The sequence below is a fragment of the Oryctolagus cuniculus genome, chromosome 16 (assembly GCF_051225735.1).
Source record: "Oryctolagus cuniculus isolate XC-2025 breed Fujian yellow rabbit chromosome 16, ASM5122573v1, whole genome shotgun sequence".
NCBI classification, from domain to species: Eukaryota; Metazoa; Chordata; class Mammalia; order Lagomorpha; family Leporidae; genus Oryctolagus; species Oryctolagus cuniculus.
Genome location: NC_142882.1, coordinates 80,569,824 through 80,594,306, shown reverse-complemented (window position 1 = coordinate 80,594,306; position 24,483 = coordinate 80,569,824). Strand labels below are relative to the sequence as shown.

The 24,483-nt window shown below is 40.7% G+C and overlaps 1 long non-coding RNA gene across 9 annotated transcripts in view; it reads right to left on the bottom strand.

Annotated features, from left to right (window-relative positions):
• The window catches only part of LOC149121844 (uncharacterized), a 243,571-nt gene that overhangs the window by 67,767 nt on the left and 151,321 nt on the right, over positions 1 to 24,483 (bottom strand). For 6 of the 9 annotated variants that reach the window (XR_016223172.1, XR_016223171.1, XR_016223173.1 and 3 more), the window contains 5 exons: positions 23,720 to 23,788; positions 20,406 to 20,513; positions 19,807 to 19,924; positions 14,237 to 14,426; positions 11,001 to 11,170 (listed from right to left, as the gene is read on the bottom strand). This is a non-coding gene — a long non-coding RNA (uncharacterized LOC149121844). The remainder of the gene's footprint in view (positions 1 to 11,000; positions 11,171 to 14,236; positions 14,427 to 19,806; positions 19,925 to 20,405; positions 20,514 to 23,719; positions 23,789 to 24,483) is intronic. The other 3 variants (XR_016223178.1, XR_016223177.1, XR_016223179.1) reach the window with 3 other exon arrangements.

Sequence of the window (24,483 nt, the reverse complement as noted above, 5' to 3'; positions counted from 1 at the left end):
AATTTACTGGAAGTTTATTAAATTATGAAAAAATCTACACTAGTTTAAATGTTCTAAAGACACTAGCCTTTCATGAATAGGATATAATAATTCAGCATCTGATAAAGTAGATCACCGATTAGGAGGCAAGATGGCGGAATAGGAAGGGAGCACACTGATAGTCCGGGGAGAGACAGTTTAATAAAAGTGGAGATACTGCAGATTCAAGGAAGAGTAGGGGAGGAAACAGCAGAAGAAACTCTTCCGGAACGCGTGATTCACAGTGGACCTGCGTGGAGAGTGTGGGAGCCCACAGTTCGGGACACCAGCGGCAGACTCAACACACCAGTGCTGGAACGCGAGGTGAGCCGAACCTCAATAGCCCGAGACACCGGCAGGCGAGCGGAGAGAGGAGATTAGAGGCAACGACCCCCAGGGTGTGTGGCGGGGGGGAGTTCACCAGGCTAACTGGGAGAGAGAGAGGAAAAAAAAAAAAAGGTGACTGGTACGGACACGGGTTTCTCTCTCTCCGCTCACCTCTCAAGGTCGAGCAAGACAAAGAGTAGGCGCCATCTTGGACATACGTCATAAGCAGAGCGACCTCAGGTCTGCACCAGCCCTGAGCCTAGCAGAAAAACCTGACTCTGGGCGGGGCAAATTAACAGGAGATTAGGACCTAGTAAATTTGTGGTGCTACTGAACTGAGACTGTGAAAAAAGAGACGGTGGGGGAGAGAACTCACGGAATTCACGTGAGCACTCTCCAGAGACGCTACAATTCCGTAACTTTGGCAACCCAGTGGGAGACTGAAGGAGAATTTGAGCCCACTCTGAGGGCCGAACAGATTCCCTGTGTGGTCCATGGGAAAGAGCTTCTGATCTCTGGCTCCTGTGGGTATATCATTTGCCTGCTAACTACCTCCAACTTCGTTCAGCTGTGCGGAATTACTTCCCTTTTGAATCAAAAAAAGAAAGAAAGAGAGAGAGAGAGAGATCTACCATGCCTAACCTGGGAGTGTCACCTTTGGCACACCAAACAGAGCTCTCAGGCCACACCCATCTCAAGCCTCTAAGGCTCCATCAAAAACATAGTCTACTTAATCTAGAGTCATAGTATAACAAGAAAAAGCACCACAGTGAAGAAACCAAATATCTCCAATATGCCAAGTAACAAACGCAAAAACCAAGGTAATAAAAACAAGGAAGGGGGCGGAGCCAAGATGGCGGAATAGTGAGGGCGCGCACCGATAGTCCGGGAAAATTTAGTTTAATAAAAGGGGAGTTACGGTAGCCTCAGAAAAAAGAACCAGAAAAATATTGCAGAGGAAACCCTTCTGGATTGAGTGGTCGTGAATCGGAGGACCTACTGGGAGAACAAGGTCGCCCACCACGCGGAAGACGAGCCGCGGGACCGAGCTGCGGAAGCCGAGCCGCGGAACCGAGCTGCACAAGCCGAGCCGCGGGACCGAGCCGCTGGAACGCGAGGTGAGCCGAACCTCAATAGCCCGAGACACCGGCAGGCGAGCGGAGAGAGGAGACTAGAGGCAACGACCCCCGGGCGGGGGGGGGGGGGACTTCACCAGGCTAACTGGAAGAGAGAGAGAGAAAAAAAAAAAAAGGTGACTGGTATGGACACGGGTTTCTCTCTCTCCGCTCACCTCTCAAGGTCGAGCAAGACAAAGAGTAGGCGCCATCTTGGACATACGTCATAAGCAGAGCGACCTCAGGTCTGCACCAGCCCTGAGCCTAGCAGAAAAACCTGACTCTGGGCGGGGCAAATTAACAGGAGATTAGGACCTAGTAAATTTGTGGTGCTACTGAACTGAGACTGTGAAAAAAGAGACAGTGGGGGAGAGAACTCACGGAATTCACGTGAGCACTCTCCAGAGACGCTACAATTCCGTAACTTTGGCAACCCAGAGGGAGACTGAAGGAGAATTTGAGCCCACTCTGAGGGCCGAACAGATTCCCTGTGTGGTCCTTGGGAAAGAGCTTCTGATCTCTGGCTCCTGTGGGTATATCATTTGCCTGCTAACTACCTCCAACTTCGTTCAGCTGTGCAGAATAACTTCCCTTTCGAATCAAAAAAAGAAAGAAAGAGAGAGAGATCTACCACACCTAACCTGGGAGTGTCACCATTGGCACACCAAAGAGAGCTCTCAGGCCACACCCATCTCAAGCCCTAAGGCTCCATCAAAAACAGATAGTCCACTTAATCTAGAGTCATAGTATAACCAGAAAAAGCACCACAGTGAAGAAACCAAATATCTCTAATATGCCAAATAACAAACGCAAAAACCAAGGTAATAAAAACAAGGAAGTCACCATGAAGCCCTCAAATGAAAAAGACACCCCAATTCAAGATTATGAGGATGATGATATAGAAGAAATGCAAGAAGTAGATCTCAAAAAATTGATAAGAACATTAAGAAGTTCTCAAAAACAAATTCTTGAACTACAGAAATCCTTAATGGACAAGATAGAAAATCTCTCTCGTGAAAATGAAATATTAAGGAGGAATCAAAATGAAACGAAACAACTAGTACAACAGGAAACTGGGATAGTGACTGAAGTGAAGAATTCAATAGATCAAATGAAAAACACAATAGAGAGCCTTACAAACAGAATGGGTGAAGCAGAAGAGAGAATATCGGACTTAGAAGACAGAGAACAGGAAAGGATACAGTCAGACCAAAGAAAAGAAGAGGAAATTAGGAATCTAAAACATATTGTCGGGAATCTTCAGGATACTATTAAAAAACCCAACATTTGGGTTCTAGGAGTTCCTGAAGGCATGGAGAGGGAGAAAGGATTAGAAGGCCTTTTTAGTGAGATATTAGTAGAAAATTTCCCAGGTTTGGAGAAGGACAGAGAAATCCTAGTACAGGAAGCTCACAGAACCCCTAATAAACATGACCAAAAGAGATCCTCACCACGACACGTTGTAATTAAACTCTCCACAGTGAAACATAAAGAAAAGATCCTAAAATGTGCAAGAGAGAAACGTCAGATTACTCTCAGAGGATCTCCAATCAGACTCACAGCTGACTTCTCATCAGAAACTCTACAAGCTAGGAGGGAATGGCGAGATATAGCCCAGGTACTAAGAGAGAACAACTGCCAGCCCAGAATATTATATCCTGCAAAGCTATCATTTGTGAATGAAGGTGAAATAAAGACTTTTCATAGCAAACAGAAATTGAAAGAATTTGTTGCCACTCGTCCAGCCCTGCAAAAGATGCTTAAAGATGTGTTACACACAGAAACAAAGAAACACGGTCATCAATATGAAAGAAGGTAAAGGAAGGAAACCAAGGAAGGAAAGCTCACAGCAAAAGATCACAGGGAATTCAAAGCATATATTAGAACTTATCTTTGGCAAATGGCAGGGCAAAGTTACCACTTATCATTAGTCACATTGAACGTGAATGGCCTGAACTGTCCAGTTAAAAGACACCGATTGGCTGATTGGGTTAAGGAACAAAACCCATCTATTTGCTGCTTACAAGAAACTCATCTTTCCAACAAAGATCCATACAGATGGAAAGTGAAAGGCTGGAAAAAGATATACCATGCCAACAGAAATGAAAAAAGAGCAGGCGTAGCCATCTTAATATCAGACACCATAAACTTTACCACAAAAACCGTTAAGAGAGACAAAGAGGGACACTACATAATGATTAAGGGATCAATTCAACAGGAAGATATAACAATTATCAATGTATATGCACCTAACTACAGGGCACCGGTTTATCTAAAAGATTTGTTAGGGGACTTAAAGGGAGACTTAGACCCCAATACAATAGTACTGGGGGACTTCAATACTCCACTCTCAGAAATAGACAGATCAATAGGACAGAAGATCAACAAGGATACAGTAGATTTAAACGACACTATATCCCAAATGGATCTAACAGATATCTACAGAACTTTCAATCCTACAGCTAAAGATTTTACATTCTTCTCAGCAGTACATGGAACCTTCTCTAGGATTGACCACATACTAGGCCATAAAGCAAGTCTCAGCAAATTCAAAAGAATTAGAATCATACCATGCAGCTTCTCAGACCATAAAGGAATGAAGTTGGAAATTAGCAACTCAGGAATCCCTAGAGCATACGGAAACACATGGAGATTGAACAACATGCTCCTGGATGAACAATGGGTCATAGAAGAAATCAAAAGAGAAATCAAAAATTTTCTGGAAGTAAATGAGGCTAACAGCACAACATACCAAAACTTATGGGACGCAGCAAAAGCAGTGTTAAGAGGAAAGTTTATATCAATAGGTGCCTACATCAAGAAATTGGAAAGGCACCAACTAGATGAGCTTTCAATTCACCTCAAGGATCTAGAAAACCTACAGCAAACCAGACCCAAATCTAGTAGGAAAAGAGAAATAATTAAAATCAGAGAAGAAATCAACAGGATTGAATCCAAAAAACATTACAAAAAATCAGCCAAACGAGGAGCTGGTTTTTTGAAAAAATAAACAAAATTGACACCCCATTGGCCCAACTAACTAAAAAAAGAAGAGAAAAGACCCAAATCCATAAAATCAGAGATGAAAAAGGAAACGTAACAACAGACACCACAGAAATAAGAAGAATCATCAGAAATTACTACAAGGACTTGTATGCCAGCAAACAGGGAAACCTATCAGAAACGGATAGATTCCTGGACACATGCAACCTACCTAAATTGAACCAGGAAGACATCGAAAACCTAAACAGACCCATAACTGAAACAGAAATTGAAACAGTAATAAAGGCCCTCCCAACAAAGAAAAGCCCAGGACCAGATGGATTCACTGCTGAATTCTACCAGACATTTAAAGAAGAACTAACTCCAATTCTTCTCAAACTATTCAGAACAATCGAAGAAGGGGGAATCCTCCCAAATTCTTTCTATGAAGCCAGCATCACCTTAATTCCTAAGCCGGAAAAAGATGCAGCACTGAAAGAGAATTACAGACCAATATCCCTGATGAACATAGATGCAAAAATCCTCAATAAAATTCTCGCCAATAGAATGCAACAACACATCAGAAAGATCATCCACCCAGACCAAGTGGGATTTATCCCTGGTATGCAGGGATGGTTTAATGTGCGCAAAACAATCAATGTGATACACCACATTAACAGACTGCAGAAGAAAAACCATATGATTATCTCAATAGATGCCGAGAAAGCATTTGATAAAATACAACATCCGTTCATGATGAAAACTCTAAGCAAACTGGGTTTGGAAGGAACATTCCTCAATACAATCAAAGCAATCTATGAAAAACCCACAGCCAACATCCTATTGAATGGGGAAAAGTTGGAAGCATTTCCACTGAGATCTGGGACCAGACAGGGATGTCCACTCTCACCACTGCTATTCAATATAGTTCTGGAGGTTCTAGCCAGAGCTATTAGGCAAGAAAAAGAAATTAAAGGGATACAAATTGGGAAGGAAGAACTCAAACTATCCCTCTTTGCAGATGACATGATTCTTTATTTAGGGGACCTAAAGAACTCTACTAAGAGACTATTGGAACTCATAGAAGATTTTGGCAAAGTAGCAGGGTATAAAATCAATGCACAAAAATCAACAGCCTTTGTATACACAGACAATGCCATGGCTGAGGAAGAACTTCTAAGATCAATCCCATTCACAATAGCTACAAAAACAATCAAATACCTTGGAATAAACTTAACCAAGGATGTTAAAGATCTCTATGATGAAAATTACAAAACCTTAAAGAAAGAAATAGAAGAGGATACCAAGAAATGGAAAAATCTTCCATGCTCATGGATTGGAAGAATCAATATCATCAAAATGTCCATTCTCCCAAAAGCAATTTATAAATTCAATGCAATACCAATCAAGATACCGAAAACCTTCTTCTCAGATCTAGAAAAAATGATGCTGAAATTTATATGGAGACACAGGAGACCTCGAATAGCTAAAGCAATCTTTTACAACAAAAACAAAGCCGGAGGCATCACAATACCAGATTTCAGGACATACTACAGGGCAGTTGTAATCAAAACAGCATGGTACTGGTACAGAAACAGATGGATAGACCAATGGAACAGAATTGAAACACCAGAAATCAATACAAACATCTACAGCCAACTCATATTTGATCAAGGGTCCAAAACCAATCCCTGGAGTAAGGACAGTCTATTCAATAAATGGTGCTGGGAAAATTGGATTTCCACGTGCAGAATCATGAAGCAAGACCCCTACCTTTCACCTTACACAAAAATCCACTCAACATGGATTAAAGACTTAAATCTACGACCTGACATCATCAAATTATTAGAGAGCATTGGAAAAACCCTGCAAGATATAGGTACCGGCAATGACTTCTTGGAAAACACCCCAGAAGCACAGGCAGTCAAAGCCAAAATTAACACTTGGGATTGCATCAAATTGAGAAGTTTCTTTACTGCAAAAGAAACAGTCAGGAAAGTGAAGAGACAACGGACAGAATGGGAAAATATATTTGCAAACTATGCAACAGATAAAGGGTTGATAACCAGAATCTACAAAGAAATCAAGAAACTCCACAAGATCAAAACAAACAACCCACTTAAGAGATGGGCCAAGGACCTCAATAGACATTTTTCAAAAGAGGAAACCCAAATGGCCAACAGGCACATGAAAAAATGTTCAAGATCACTAGCAATCAGGGAAATGCAAATCAAAACCACAATGAGGTTCCACCTCACCCCAGTTAGAATGGCTCACATTCAGAAATCTACCAACAATAGATGCTGGAGAGGATGTGGGGAAAAAGGGACACTAACCCATTGATGTTGGGAATGCAAACTGGTTAAGACACTATGGAAGTCAGTCTGGAGATTCCTCAGAAACCTGAATATAACCCTACCATTCAACCCAGCCATCCCACTCCTTGGAATTTACCCAAAGGAAATTAAGTTGGCAAACAAAAAAGCAGTCTTGCACATTAATGTTTATTGCAGCTCAATTCACAATAGGTAAGACCTGGAACCAACCCAAATTCCCATCAACGGTAGACTGGATAAAGAAATTATGGGACATGTACTCTATAGAATACTATACAGCAGTCAAAAACAACGAAACCCTGTCATTTGCAACAAGATGGAGGAATTTGGAAAACATCATGCTGAGTGAATTAAGCCAGTCCCAAAGGGACAAATATCATATGGTCTCCCTGATTGGCGACAACTAACTGAGCACCAAAGGGGAAACATGTTGAAGTGAAATGCACACTATGAGAAACAGTGACTTGATCAGCTCTTGTCCTGACGGTTGATGTACAATGTAATACTTTATCCATTTTAGTATTTTGTTTTTGTTCTAGTACCATTGGTTGAACTCTGTAATTAACACACAATTATTCTTAGGTGTTTAAATTTTAACTGAAAAGTGATCCCTGTTAGGAATTTGGAAAACATTATGCTGAGTGAAATAAGCCAATCCCAAAGGGACAAATACCACTTGTTCTCCTTGATAGGTGACAACTAACTGAGCACCAAAAAGGAAACCTGTTAAAGTGAAATGAACACTATGAGAAACGGTAACTTGATCAGCCCTCACCCTGACTGTTGATGAGCAACTTAATATGTTATCCCTCTTAGTATTTTTTTTTTGTTTGTTTGTTCTACTTAATACTTTTGGTTGAATACTGTAATCAATACACAATTCTTCTTAAGTGCTGAAACTTAACTGAAAAGTGATCGCTGTTAAATATAAGAGTGGGAATAAGAGAGGGAAGAGATGTGCAATTTGGGATATGCTCAAGCTGACTTACCTCAAACAGTAGAGTTAGAAACATACCAGGGGATTCCAATTCAATCCCATCGAGGTGGCATGTACCAATGCCATCTCACTAGTCCCAGTGATCAATTTCTGTTCACAATTGATTGTAATGATAGTACTAAGAACCAAAGGGATCACATAAACAAGAATAGTGTCTGCTAATACTAGCTGATAGAATAAAAAAGGGAGAGAATGATCCAACATGGGAAGTGAGATACATAGCAGACCCACAGAATGGCAAATGTCCTAACAGCACTCTGGCCTCATAATCAGCCCTTAAGGCATTCGGATCTGGCTGAAATGCCCATGAGAGTATTTCAGGCATGGAAAGCCAAGACACTCTGGGGGGGGAAAAACCTAAATGAAAGATCTCCGCGAGTGAGATCCCAGTGGAAAGAATGGGTCATCAAAGAAGAAGGTACCTTTCTCTGAAGGGAGGAGAGAACTTCCACTTTCACCATGGCCTTGTCTAAAAATGATCAGAGTCAGTGAACTCAGAGGGCTTCCATAGCCTTGGCAGCTCATGACAAGAGCCTAGGGTGATTACTGATGCCATAAACAAGAGTGTCAATTTGTTAAGTCAACAACAGGAGTCACTGTGCACTTACTCCTCATGTAGGGTCTCTGTCCTTAGTGTGCTGTACATTGAGATTTAATGCTATAACTAGTACTCAAACAGTATTTTACACCTTATGTTTCTGTGTGGGAGCAAACTGTTGAAATCTTTACTTAATGTATGCGAAACTGATCTTCTGTATATAAAGAGAATCAAAAATGAATCTTGATGTGAATGGAAGGGGAGAGGGAGTGGATAAGGGGAGGGTTGCGGGTGGGAGGGACGTTATGGGGGGGAAGCCATTGTAATCCATATTCTGTACTTTGGAAATTTATATTCATTAAATAAAAGTTAAAAAAAAATTAAAAAAAAATTCAGCATCTACTGTGGCTTATACTTTGTGACCTAGGGCCTGAGTCTTGATCCTGTTCACAGTGTTATGTCCAAAGATTGCTTCTGAGGATTCTGATTGTCAGTGCCAACAATTAGGGTAAATATCCTTTCTCTGGAATACTATTGCATTTAACTCAAATGAATATTTCATCAAGGTGTGACTGGATGACCCAGAAGGATAAAGAGTTGGGACTTCATCAAATTTAAACAACTTAGACCAGAAGACAGTTCAGCTATTCTCACCACTTCTATTCATCATTATATTGAAGCTTCTAGCCAGGTCATTTAGGCAAGAAAGTAAAGAAAGAGCATCCAGATTAAAAAAATCAGGAAGTAAAACTACTTCTGCTTACAGAAGACATGATCGTGTATATGGAAATCCTAAAGAATCCAATAAAAATACTATTAGAACCAATAAATGAGTTCAACAAGGTTTTAGAATATAAGATCAATATAAAAATCAAACCTATTTTTATTTAATTTCAATTGAAACATCTAAAATAAAATTAAAAATTTCATTTCTAATAATATCAAAACAGTAAAGTACATAGTAATAAATTTAGCAAAAAAGTTCAAAACTTGCACTCTAAGAATTCCAAAACACTGCAGAGAGAAATGAAAGACATTCTATGTTCATGGATCATAAGATTCAATATTGTTAAGACAGTAATACTCCCTAAACTGATCTATAAATTTAATGAAATCCTTAAGAAAATCTCTGCTGGAATTTGATCCTAAAACCATTGTCAAATTGTAATGGTCAGGCCGGCGCCGCGGCTCACAAGGCTAATCCTCCGCCTTGTGGCGTTGGCACACCGGGTTCTAGTCCTGGTCGGGGCACCGGATTCTGTCCCAGCTGCCCCTCTTCCAGGCCAGCTCTCTGCTGTGGCCCGGGAGTGCAGTGGAGGATGGCCCAAGTCCTTGGGCCCTGCACCCCATGGGAGACCAGGATAAGTACCTGGCTGCTGCCATCGGATCAGCGCGGTGCGCTGGCCGCAGCGTGCTGGCCGTAGCGTGCTGGCCGTGGCGGCCACTGGAGGGTGAACCAATGGCAAAAGGAAGACCTTTCTCTCTGTCTCTCTCTCTCACTGTCCACTCTGCCTGTCAAAAAAAAAAATTGCAGTGGTCCCCAAATAGCCAACAAAATCTTGAAAATGAAGAACAAAGCTGGAGGACGCATGCTTCATGATTTCTGTCCTTACAGTCATGAATTTTAAGTGAGTCTAGTCAATGCAGCTGTGTGTTTCCCAAACACAATAGTCAAGAAGGGGCAAGAGTGAAGAGTGTATGTAAGGGAATGTTGAGAGTAGCTGGAGTTAAAAAAAGCAGAAGAATGAATATTATTAGATTGGCTGATCAGCAGATTAGCCACAAGTAAATATTTAATTTTCTCTTACGTATTTGTCATTATGCTTTTTACTGGGAGGAGGGAAGAACCTACATAGTAAAAATCATGCGTGTCATTAACCAATCCAGGATGGAGGTAATGACTTCTCCAATAACAATCTGACTTCTCCTTTGCCTTTCTTCTTCTTTTTTTGCTTTTTTAATGAATCAACCAGAGTACTGTATTTTATTTTATTTTATTTATTTGAAAGACAGAGTTATATAGAGAGGTAGAGACAGAGAGAGAGAGGTCATCCATCTCTGGTTCACTCCCCATTTAAATGGTCACGATGCCTGGACCTGGGCCGATCTTAAGCCAGAAGCCAGGAGCTTCTTCTGGATCCCCCATGCGGGTGCAGGGTTCCAAGGACTTGGGACATTTTCTACTGCTTTCCTAGGCCAAAGCAGAGAGCTGGATTGGAGGTGGAGCAGCCAGGACTCAAACCAGCACCCATATGGAATGCCAGCACTGCAGGCCAGCGCTTTAGCCTACTGCGCCCCAGCGCTGGCCCCTCCTTTGCATTTCATTCTTTACCTTGTTCCATGCTCAGGTAAGATTTCTATAAATGTAACAACTTCCAATCACACAGCGCACGTTGCCCAGTGCTGCTATCAGATCTGGTTCTTTTTAACAGAGTGTACCCTTTCCCTGCCCTATCTCAGGCACTGGGCCCTACCCAAGTCTTCCTGACACCGCCAAGAAGTCATCTCAATATTTTGAAATGTCAGTGTCACACTCTTGAGTCACCATACTCTGAAGACATCTGGTAAAGAGGGGGGATCTTCATTTGATTTCCCATTTCCTGATTTCTCCTCAACATTACAGGACCCCTCTCCTCCACTATTCTCCCAGACAAAATTCTTGAGTTTTACATAAAACCCAACTTCACCTATTTCTTTGTTCCTTCTCTCCAAATTCCTTTTGGGTTTCTGTCAATTTCAGTTTCCAACTTCTTGCTCAGATCTTTGAGTCATCCAGGAAATACAAATAACTTCAGATAAAAGCCAGTAGTTCCGAGTAACAGATAAGCAGTATCATGAATATGTAGTCCGCAATGCCCTGCAGTGGAAGGAAGCAAAGCTGTAACTCCTGCGTTCTGTGTTTAGCAAGTGGCTTAGTATGCAGGGAACATTAACAATAGAATCCAAGTGCAGATCAAGCCACACTTAACCAAAGAGCCTAGCTCAAAAATAAATTACATACACATATGTGTGTATACCTTTGATATACAGAACAATGTTTCAACATGGTGATCGTGAAAAGAAAAACAGCTCTTTGACCACATGAAATAGAATCATCATGTAGTAATAAAATACTGCAAACAAATAGCCAGGCTCTAAAATATAGAAAGTAAAAGAAAACCAAGAATTCTATTACATTTGCAACTACATTCAAATTCAACCACACCCATGTTTCACTTCGATTTTGGAAAATTCTTTGGTTTGTTTCTTTCTATGTTATTTTGGCTCCTTTTCCTTATTTTAACGTTCAGAGAAGCTTTGTGAAAATACCAGTCCTTTCACCACACACTGAATTTGTAGTGTCATCTGCATTTTAATCTCAGTCACACTAAATATCCACTGAAAAATCTAAGTCACTCATTTAACCCCCAAAACCCAATCTTCTCTCCAGTTTAACTGTGATAGTAGTCACTGCCTCACTTATCTCTTTGGTTGTTGAGGCTCAAAATAATGTGCGACTTTCAGGCTTTTAATAAATTAATTTTTAATTAATTATCTTAATTTTAATTAATGATTTTAATTAATTTTAATTAATGTTTAATCATTTTAATTAATTTTAATTACTTATTTTATTTGTAGTAATTATTTTTATTTTAATTAATTATTAAATTTTAAAAGGCTTACATTTCATCAATACATTTTTTAACCAGATTTTAAATGCACCCTTATACACAGGCTTGATGCTTGGTTATTTGGTGACTTTTTTTTATTTAATAAATGTGAATTTACAAAGTTGTGGCTCCCCCCCAACCTCCCTCCCTCCCCCGGCCCTCCCCTCTCCCACTCCCTCTCCCATCCCACCCTTCATCGAGTTTCATTTTCAATTACCTTCATATACAGAAGATCAACTTAGTATACACTAAGCAAGGATTTCAACAGGCCGCACTCACACAACCACACAAGGTATAGGGTATTGTTCGACTAGTAGTGTTGTCTTTAAGTTTCATAGTAAAACACATTAAGGACAGAGATCCTACGTGGGGAGCCTGTACCCAGTGACTCCCGTTGTTGATTTAACAATTGGCACTCTTATTTATGACGTCGGCAATCACCCGAGGCTCTTGCCATGAGCTGTCTAGGCTATGGAAGCCCCTTGAGTTCACCAACTCAACTTGTTTAGTCAAGGCCATATCACAGTGGAGGTTCCTTCCTCCCTTTGGAGAAAGGTGCCTCCCTCCTTGATGGCCTGCTCCTTCTGCTGGGGTCTTGTTCACCAGGATCTTTCATTTAGGTTGTTTTTGCCGATTTGGTGACTTCTACATTATGCTTACTCAATAAATAATTGCAGAATTGATTTTACCAACTCTACCCTGTATCTGAATATCTCAACTCAAACAGGACACAACTATTGAAGCAAATATTTGGCACAGTGGTTAAGAGTCTGTTTGGGACACTTGTATCCCATATCAGAGTGCTTAGATTCAAGGCTGGATTCCCCTCAAATTTCAGTTTCCTGCCAATGTGCACCACGGGAGGCAGCAAGTGATGGGTCAAGTACTTGGGTCCCTGTCACCAAATGGGAGATTCCTTTCGAGTTCCAAACTCCTGACTCTGGCCTAGCACAGCATGGGCTGTTGTGGGCACTTGGGGAGTGAACTAGCAGATAGATCTCTCTCTGGCTCTCTCTCTCTCTTCCTCTATCTCTCTCTGACATTCAAATTATAAAAACAACAAAAAATAGGACACAGTGCTTAACTTGAGACAAAGCTTAAAATCTGTTGAGATTCAAAACACTGATTTAAATTCATACCAATGTGCCAATGACCTTTTGCTAAACCAGATACTGTTAGACAAGAGTAATCACTAAATTTGGAGCCTGGAGTGGTCCAGGGTAGCATGGAGGTGTTCATTTTTGCCAAATTGCTGATCTTTCCGAGGTTGACTCATTGCAATGACAAATTGTGAACTGTGCTTAGGAAGCAGCGATCAACTTTTGAACATCATAAAGACAATTTTAAAGTAAATGAGATAGGAAAATATGCTCTACACAAGTGAAACACAAAGAGTCTGCATCATTAAGTAAAATGAAATCAATCTAACTGAACAATAAAGATCGCCTGATGGGCAATTCTCTAAAGACATATAAATGGCCTGTAACCATGAAGGAAATATTAAATATCCTTAGAAGTAGCTTTAAAGAAATGCAAATTAACTTCAGATACATTGTCACCTATAAGATTAGCAATTATAAAATATTCAATATTGATAATGATTCACAAATTATAAGTTTTGGCCAAAATGTAGAATTGCTATGTCCTTTCCAAAGGGCAGTTGAGCAATATGCATGAAATGTCCTATAAATATTCATTTTTAATCCCACAAACCCACCTTTTGCATTTCTAAGGAAATATTGAAAATGAGGATAAATATGTGTAGTCAAAGGAGGATCACTGTGGGATTATTTGAGTCATAAATTGAAAGGCTAAAATTTCCAAAAGTAGAAAAGCAATAAAATTAATTATGGGATGAAATTTTCCATAGCCCTTGGGCATCATTTCACAGAAGAATATTAAAAAGGGAAAATATTCTTATATTCTTATTGCTGGTTTTAAAAAGCATGTTACCAAATGGTATGTACAACATATTTCCATTAATACATAATAAAGAATGTAAACAATGTTGTGATGGGATCACAGTGATTTTTTTTATCTTTTCTGTGTTCTTTTACAGTTTATTTTCAAAATTTCTATAGTAAACATGTATTACTTTTGTAATAAGACAGAATAATAACAATAAATATTCCAGAAAGTGTTTTTATCCCTAAATAAAAAATTAACTAGCCTCACTCTTGGAAGTTTTTGTGTCATTTTCTCCAAGAGTTGGTTGGTTCCAAACCTAGTTCTCCTCAAGTACATATTTGTAAGTCCTGCAATGAAGAACTCACCTTTTATTTGCCAGGACACCAAATGAAACCAGACAGCTCACCCAACAGCAATGACTCTCAACCTGGCTGTCCATCAAAACTGCCTTGGGGAATTTTAAAATGCTTGAAAAATACACATGCACCAGCTTCATCATCCAGAGATTCTTTTCCTGTAGGTTTAGAGTAGATAAAGCTTGGGAGTCATGAAAGCCTGTATGAGAGAGAGAGAGACAGAGAGAGACAGAGAGAGAGAGAGAGAGAGAGAGAGAGAGAAATTTTATTGTACTATATGACTTTGGTCTTGATTTTAAAAACTAGTCTTATTTTGTATGACCTGACTTACTCCATTCATACAAATTTAGTTGGCCCAACTAGATTGTAACTCAGGCTACAAAGAACAGACATAAATAACATATTGTACTATTTTGAATTATGATTTTTTTTATTTGACAGGTAGAGTTATAGACAGTGAGAGAAACAGAGACAGAGAGAAAGGTCTTCTTTCCGTTGGTTTACTCCCCAAATGGCCACTATGGCTGGCACTGAGCCTATCCGAAGCCAGGAGCCAGGTGCTTCTTCCTGGTCTCCCATGCGGGTGCAGGGACCCAAGCACCTGGGCCATCCTCCACTGCCCTCCCGGGCCACAGCAGAGAGCTGGTCTGGAAGAGGAGCAACCAGAACTAGAAGCCGGCACCCATATGGGATGCCAGCCACCGCAGGCAGAGGATTAACCAAGTGAGCCACAGCCCACCCTTTGGTTGGGTTTTAATAGGAAAATTTATTGAGCAAATATCCTTTTAATGTACTGCCGGTTGGCTCTAATTGTTCATGTTAGTATGTATGGCACTATGTTGAACATCTCACAGGTACCTACATCTGCACAATTATCAGACAAAATCCTTACAGTCATTTCTAGAAGTGATATTTCTGATCCAAAATATATAATTATTGATGCATACGGATAAACTGACTTCCAAAAATGCTGTCCCATTGTGCCCACTCATGTGAACTGTACCAAAAGGGAGCATTTTATCTCTACTCCCACCAGTTTGTTTATTTTTCTGTTTTCATACTGATAAGTGAAGGAATTTTCAAATATATACTGACCATTAATTTTTTTTATTTTGTTAATCATCTTTTCTTGTCTTCAGTCCACTTTTCTACAGATTTTCTTCCTTTTCTTAATGATGTATAAAACCCTTTACATAGTGGAGTTTGTCACAAGTTGCATGGTTTTTTGTTATTGCTATTGTCATTTGTTGGTTTCTGTACTTAACAACTTGTCATGTGCTCAACCAGAAAGATGAGAAACAACGTGCCACTCACTCTGTAAATCCGCAATTTCCACCTATTCCTTAAGACCCTACTTGAATCTCACATCTTCCCTTAAAGCCTTACCGCCCTCCCCATCAGATTGTGAGCTCCCCTTGCACCTACCAACCAACTCATTGTAAAATCTACTTGGCAATTTATCACACAGTGCTTAGTGGCACACCTGAGAACTGTCACTGATCCTCAAATCTTGTTTGTCCCTACCTGCAACCATCTCTGTAATGGATCAGACCCCAAGGAAAGGTTCAACAAACAACACACAAAAAGCCTTATTTAAAGAAATGAATGGAGGGGAAAATAGGTACAGAGGTCATCTCAAATTTTCCAGGTTGACGAGGGGCTATGCAGAAACCTCCAGCCAAACAGGTATAGTGAAATTCCATTTCACTTATCGCCTCAACATTCTGACCCTGGGTAAAGCTTGTTCCAATGATGTCAACTCCTGGAACAAATATTTTCTTTACTGAAAGGGCACCTACATATCCTTATTTAGCCAAAATAGTCCCAGTTTAAGCCTGTTACACCCGTGAAATTTTTACACGCCCCAAAGTCTCAGATAATAAACTCACCCTAGCTATTGCTGGCTTATTTCCTAAGCTTAAAAATCTACCACAGAATTTAAAAGACTTGGTAGATAAAGATCAAATTTTCCAAGTGGGATGCAAGCTTTGGCCCCCTCTTGATCTAATTAATTAAGTTTATATAAGAGCCTAACCCTGAAGGATTAAAGGAAACATTCAATGTGCAGATAAAAACATTTGCTATTTATATGATATTCCTAAAGTCATAAATATTTTTTTATTGCCCACATGTTCTCTTCAGTTCCACTGAGAACTTTTTGCAGTACCATTGTTCTTATTTTTTGTATCCTTTCTTCATCTCACTTAAAACAGTGCTCTGGGCTCACAGGGTATGCAATAAAGTCTGCTGTGAAACCACTGGGGGCTCGTGGGCTTTAGTGTGCTTTTTTGATTGAGATTGTCCTACACTTTGGCTCCTACCATGTCATCACAGATGTGTGAAGGGACAATACCAATGGTTGTGTTGCATGAGAAGTGGTATCGGGAAACCCAGTTGAATTATAAGATTCACTTTTACGTCTTTGGCTCAATTGTCCACGGATACAGCTCATCTGAATTAGATGTGTCTGAAAATTCAATTACCCCAAATGGAAACATCTGGATCCTCTTTTCGTCTTTTAATCCTTTGTCCTGGTGACTCTGCCAGACAGTTCATATCCCTTGTTGGTTTGGCAGGAAACAGAAGGGCACAGTGAGAAGGGGGGTAGCTGGTGGAAATGTTTCCTTGTCTGTTTTCTCAGTGTATGTAGTCACTTTCCTCCTCTCAGTATTAGAACCACCAATTTTTATCAAAGGCCTTATTTTATAGAGGGGGTAATTTGGAGCCCAACAAAATGAAATGAGCTGCTCAAAGACACGTGTGTAGTGATGGCAAGGCTGTATTACAAGCTGCTTTTCCTGATTCCCCATCTGGAGCACTTCTCAGTATGCCAGACTCTAGACCCTGTCTGATCATTACTTGTTGTCTCACTTCAATCTGCAGTACTAGTGCTAGGTTGTTTTTATCTATAGAAAACTATTGCTCCTCTAAAACAAATGTTAATGTCATGAGAAACAAGAAATATTTTTTAAGCCTGATATTTTTAGTAGATGTTAAGGGATAATTTAAAGTTAACTTCTTTTTTGGACAGATTTCAGCCAAACTCAGACAGACGTGTTTACGGATCTTCACAAAGTAGGAGAGCATCAGAGGAAATAGGTTTTGATAGGGAGTTCACAGCCTCACTCATGGAGCATCCTGCCTAGAATTCTTCTCATAGAAAAAGAAAAGTTCTGGAAAGAAAGAGTGAAGGAGAAGTAGACACATATTTGACCTGTGATTTTAGTTTTAACTTAGGAAAAGCAAAGAATGAGATCTTATTATAATTATAGCTGTGGGGGGTGGTGACAGCCCATTTAGATAAGCTGAATATCTGGTTTTCCAAACTGTAAAGAAAGGTTTTGATTCTCTGGGCAAGCTGTGACCTCATGCAGTGGAGAGGCTACAAAATACTACTGACCAAGAGAAGCAATTTTTATAGAAGCCACCACATGTCTGAGAATACGAAAAAGATGTTTAAAAGTCTATTTAATCCTATTTTAGACACAAGTTCTTATCTTTCCTATCTTAAAAAAAATGTTCAAAGTAGCATTTCCATTTCTAGGACACTTTAGGAAATTGTGTGAAAATACTTTTGACTCCTAGATGACATTTTAAAAATCTTTACTTAGTTAACTACTCATAGGAATAAGTTGATATTTCTCCAAACTCCATCTGCCATCAGACTCAGATACAATGCTGGGGTTGTGATGAGATGCACATGACCTAAAGGAAATAGGAAATGGGATGAACAGGAGCATGAAACAAAAGTCACTTACATCCCATCAGGGAAAAGGGCAGGGAAAGAGAGAGATGTGGGCCCTGATAGAGGAGAGGGGCACTGTTAAGGGGAGAAAGTCAGAGAAGGCAAGAGGAAGTGAAACACTTGAGTCCCGGGATACATTCTCCAGTGTTTGATGGAAAGATTGGCTGAGAAGGGATACCAGGTAAGTTAGGGGAAGGCTGAGGGCTCCAGTGCACCTGCCCTGCTTCCCATCTGGTTGTCTGGGAAGAACTCCTGGGTAGTGTGTTCTGTGCCAAGAGGGGTAGGCCCAGCAGAGTGAGAGGGTACAAGAGTCTGACCAAAGGAGAGAGCCCCTTCAGAGCACTCATATAGGCAACCCAGAAGATTCCATGTGGTCCCATGAAGGTGGCAAGGGAGAAGAGGGTGGTAAATGGATGCGTGAGGACCCAGGAGGCCTGCCATGGGTCTCACCCAAGAGTGGACCCTGCACAGAGTTTGCAGGTGAACCCCCAGGTCCAGGAATTAGATGAAATATGTGGCTGATGCACAGCAAGGCATTCACAAAGAGCCAATGTGGAGCCAAAGCAGCAAACCAGGCCACCTGGCCTGACCCAAGTAGGGTAGTAAGAGCAAGGAACCACAGGTTTCATAGGGAATGCATGAAACACTGACAATATTCATATCTGAGAGCAGAGTGAGCTTAATTTTGTGACCATCAAATATATCCAGTATTCAGTAGCATAATATTTATGGCCCTATGAAAGTGAAGTTAAGCTCAAAGTCCAAGCTATGAAAAAGCTACAAGGCTGGGGCTGGCACTGTGGTACAACAGGTTAACACCCTGGCCTGAGGTGCCGGCATCCCCTATGGGCACCTGTTCAAGACCTGGCTTCTCAAATTCCAATCCAGCTCTCTGCTATGGCCTAGGAAAGCAGTAGAAGATGGCCCAAGTGCTTGGGCCCCTGCACCCATGTGGGAGACCCGGAAGAATCTCCTGGATCCTGTTTCGGATCGGCGCAGCTCTGGCTGTTGTGGCCAATTGGAGAGTAAACCATTGTGGAGGACCTCTCTCTCTCTCTCTGCCTCTCCTCTCTGTGTAACTCTGACTTTCAAATAAATAAATAAAATAATTCAAAAAAAAAAAAAGCTACAAGACTACCATGTACTGGCAACTTGCTCAAATTTCTTTTTTTTTTTTAGGGAGAAATTGTTTATTTTGCTATTAAAGGTTTATAAACAGGTAGTTTACTTTCTTTTTTTATTTTCTAAGGAATACACATTTTGTAAGTACAACCTTAGGAATACAGTGATTCTTCCCACCATATCAGCCCTCCCACCCACACTCCCACCTGTCCTCCTCCTCCCTCTCCGCTTCCCAGTCCCATTCTGCATTAAGATTCGTTTTCAGCTAACATTGTACACAAAAGAACAACTCTATACTAAGTAAAGATTTCAACAATTTGTGCACACACACACACACACACACACACAACTGTTTGAGAACTGGTTTTACAGTTAACTCTCAATACAATTCATTGAGGACAGAGGTCCTGCCTGGGGAGTTAGTGCACAGTGACTCTCGTTAACTTAACAATTAACATTCTTGTATATGATATCAGTGACCACCCAAGGCTCTTAAACAGCACTGCCTAGGCTAGGGAAACCTTTTGAGTCCACAAACTCCGTAAATATTTGGACAAGGCAATACTCAAAGTGGAAGTTCTCTCCTCTCTTTAGAGAAAAGTACATCCTTCTTTGATGGCCACTTATTTTCACTGGGTCTCTCTCACAGAGATCCTCCATGTAGAACATTTTTTGCTGCAGTGTCTTGGCTTTCCATTCCTGAAATACTCACAAGGGACCTTCGGCCAGACCAGGAAGCATTAAGGACTGATTCTGAACTTGCTCAAATTTCAATCAGGTGATTCTTGAAACTGACAGCTTCAGAGGATGCATCATATACGCTTCCTACACTGTGACAAAAGCATCTCAATGTTACTTGAAATTCCCGTTGGTGTTCAGCAGTAAACTGAACATTTCTAGAGAAGTACACAAAAACCTAAAACAAACATTTTACTTCCAAATTGTTTGTAGCATTGTCAAAATTTCCTCATCTTGGAGATCATTCAAGCCCATGGTTGTGGAAACAGCAAGTGTAGGGGTTGGGAAGCTATAAAAATATTTTGAGATTGAAAAACTATAAGGATGTTTTAGCACCCAGGAATTTTGAGGAAAGAAGATAAGTAAAGAAATATTATGGGCCAGTGCCACATCTCATAAGGCTAATCTTCCACCTGTGGTGCTGGCACCCTGGGTTCTAGTCCCGGTTGGGGCTCCAGTTCTGTCCCTGTTGCTCCTCTTCCAATCGAGCTCTCTGCTGTGGCCCAGGAGGGCAGTGGAGGATGGCCCAAGTGCTTGGGCCCTGCATCCGCATGGGAGACCAGGAGGAAGCACCTGGCTCCTGGCTTCAGATCGGTGCAGCGCGCCAGTTGTAGCAGCCATTTGGGGGGTGAACCAATGGAAGGAAGACCTTTCTCTCTCTCTCTCACAGTCTAACTCTGCCTGTCAAAAAAAAAAAAAAGAAAAGAAATATTATGGTCCAATTTAACACTGCCTAATAGAAATATAATACAAATCACATATGTAATTTTGAATTTTCTAATGTTTACATTTAAAAAGTAAAATAAATAGGTAAAATTAGTTTTAATAATATATTTTGTTTAACTCAATATAGCCAAAATATATTTACCATTTCAACATGTGATCAGTATAAAAAATTTTCTCAAACTATCTTTAGAACCCAGTATGTGTTTTACTATTACAGCATATCTCAAAGTGGATACTAAATTTTTAGGAGAGTGACATGTGGTCTTATCAACATGTTTTTAACAGAAAAAAAAGATGCTATATTGCTTCTTTTAAATTTTCAAATAACTAAAATTTTGGTTCCTCAGTGACATTAGCCACATTTTAAGTACTCAACAGGAACATGTGGCCAGTAGCTACCCAGTTAGCTCAAGTCTAATCTGACATTTAGCACAGACGGAATTTTGGAATTTTTGTAATTTATGGAATGAATGAAAGCATAACAAGCCTGAGGTCTACAAATTATTGGCTGATACCTTCATATTTTTCCCTGAACAATTATTTGAGATGAATTGAAGATGGAATAGGAAGAGGGAGACAGAAAGGGACAGAAATCAAAAAGTTGGGGACTGAGCCATAAGGAGAACTAGGATGCCTCTGACAGAACCAGGGACACTAAGGAGGAAGACTTGATTCGAGAGGGAAGGGAAGATCTACTGGAGCTCAAAGTTCCCTCCTATGAGAAGCAAAGCTCCCTGCAATAATCAATACACTGGCAGAATTCTCCCCCAGAACTACTGGCATCTCTTGGCCTACACCATCCACTGGCTGCCCATAAACCTGAAGTCAAAGCCCAGTCCCAGTGTGCTGTGCCGTGCTGTGGTTCTGCTTGCCTGAGCATGATTTTCAGGATGTTGGTAGGGACATCATACTCACCTGCTTCCGCATAGCTGTTCTGAATGCTAAATTTCAACTTGGGTCCACTCTGCTCTTACTAGTGCCCTCCTGCCACCTTTGACCGTGAGCTTCTGCCTGATTCTGGTCCAGCGTCTGCTCCTGGACCTTGGAATGTCCTGCTCAGTTCATCTACCTGGATTCCAAATCATGCTTGTGTCACCAGTTCAGCTGCATAAATCGGCATCAGTGGAAGGAGCCTGTAAGGTGGCCCCAATGAATTCATCTCTTGGTCTCTGTGCCCTCCCTTGAGTGTCCACCGGACCTAGTGACTCACCTGCAACCAGGTGAATACCTCAAAAGCAATGGGATATAATTTCTGATATTAGATTATCAAATACCATGGCTTCTACTTTGGGTGACTTTTCTCACTCTCATATACTTATTCCGAGGAGAAGGAGAGGGAGCTGCCGTGTTAATAGCCACCCTATGGAGATACCCAGATGGCAAAGAAGCAGGGGAAGCCTCAGCCCAACAGTCTGTGCGGTTCCAAACTCTGCCAAGAACCACATGAGCAAATTTGGAAGAAATCACATGCTCTCCTCCCGTCAAGCGCTCAGCTGAGACTCCATCCCTGGTTATCACACTGACTGCAGGGTTGTGAGGGTTGTGAGTGAGCTACACGAAGGCAGATGCTCCCGGCTAAGGTACCTCGACATTCCTGACCATGGACACCATGAGTTTTAATCTGCTAAGCTCTGGGATAATTTGTAAAGCGGCAATAAAGAAGATTCTGCTCTGGCTATGCCACTTCATCCTGACCCACCACCCTCTTCCACTTTCCCTCCAAACAATACCAAACTCCGAATTCCAAAACTTAGCATGGCAGTAGGAAGAAACCCCACAGCCCTCGGCACTGAAGAACAAGGACTCAGAGAGACACACAGAAGGAGAAAATACAACCATCCCATGATTAAAATCAATATCTAAAATAGAGCCAGATAATGTGGGGGAGCCCCACAAAGTAAAGGGAAGTGCCCAAGATTGATGAGACATAGGAAAATGAAGGCCACTTTACTTTCTTATCATACATATTAGACAAAGATGAAAAAGGAAAAAGATTGGACAGTATTATGTTTTGTAATGATTTGTATTGCTTGTAGCCACATCCGTTTCATTTCACAATATCTAATTGACAAAGATTGTATATATTCAAGGTGTGCAACATGATAATTTTATATATATTTTATATATATCATGTATGGTGATTACTACAATCTAATTTTTTTTAATGTTTGCCATCTGATGGTGTGAAGTGATGTCTCTGGCATGTCCTGATTGTCAGTGATGATGAGCCTGTCTTCATGATTATGGATTTTTGTGCTTCCTCTTAAAAATTGCCTCTGTCTTGCTTTTTTTCTTTTTTTTTTTTTTTTTGTCATGTTTTTATCATTGGAATCTTTCTGATTTGTATAAATTCTTTTTACATTGTGAACAGTACTCCTTTTTAATTACAAATGCCACCAAACATCTTCTCACCATTTATAGCTGTGTTTTTATTTGTTTTAGAGAGTTTTTTTTTTTTGAAAAGAAGTATGTCATTTTCAGGTCAAATTTAAAAACATCTCCCTCAAAAAAAATAGTTTACAATTCTGAATCTTACTTCGGAAATTCTTCCCTATTCTGAGGGAAATGAATTTTAAGTTTTTGCTTTTTACATTTAAGAACTTGATCCAGTTAGGATTTATTTGTGTGCAAAGAATGAGGTGGGAACCCATTTTTTAACCTTTGTTCACATGAATAAAATATTGGCCTGGCACCAGAGTTACCAAATTTAGCAAATAAAAGCACTGGGCACCTAGTTTAATTTAAATTTTGGATGAAAAATGAGTAATATTTTACTACAGGTATTTCCCATACAATGTTTTGGACATACTTAGACTTGACAAGAATTGCTTGTCATTTATTTGAAAATCAAATTTATGTGGGCATCCTGCATTTTTTCTGGCACATCTACCTGGTACTACTTAGTGAATAATCTTCCTTGTCAGCGGATCTGCAACGTCACCTATGACATTGTTCAGATTCCCACATATCCGCAGGATGCTTCTGTATTCTCTATTCTGTTCCCGTGTGTGTACCTCTCTTAATGACGCTTAGCACGCTTCACAGTAAGATGTGCCCTCTGGTTTCTCAAGTCCTCACAAGCTGAGTCTTCCTCTTCAGAGCTATTGAGCTATAGCTCCAAACCAGGGCTTGACACTAGTCATAAAATCAGACATTTTTACCTTGTCCATCATTTCACTGTAGGAATTGCTTCTAGAGGTTCCTCACTCGTCATCTGGCAGCCTTGCTGGCTGAGATATAAAAAATACACAATGGTAAGGAAATGTACATCTAGTCCTATTTAAAAGGTTTTTAAAATCAAAAATAAATATTAAAATTGCTGTTTACTTTCAGCATCTTTATTAAGAGAGTCCTCTTTCATCAAGAAACACTATATGAATGAATTATAATTAAGTGATTTTATATTTAACTTGGTCATAGTATATCACTTTTTTTTTTTTTTTTTTGACAGGCAGAGTGGACAGTGAGAGAGAGAGACAGAGAGAAAGGTCTTCCTTTGCCGTTGGTTCACCCTCCAATGGCCGCCGCGGCCGGCGCGCTGCAGCCGGCGCACCACGCTGATCCGATGGCAGGAGCCAGGAGCCAGGTGCTTTTCCTGGTCTCCCATGGGGTGCAGGGCCCAAGCACCTGGGCCATCCTCCACTGCACTCCCTGGCCACAGCAGAGGGCTGGCCTGGAAGAGGGGCAACCGGGACAGAATCCGGCGCCCCGACCGGGACTAGAACCCAGTGTGCCGGCGCCGCAAGGCGGAGGATTAGCCTAGTGAGCCGCGGCGCTGGCCAGTATATCACTCTTTAAATATGCTCCAGAGTTGGATAATTTAGCTGGGCTTTTTAATGCTCTTTATAACATGTTGGTTTGTATTTTTCCTTTTCGAGTATGTGTGTATACTCAAGCAAAGGAGAGTGGGAGGCAGAAGGATGGG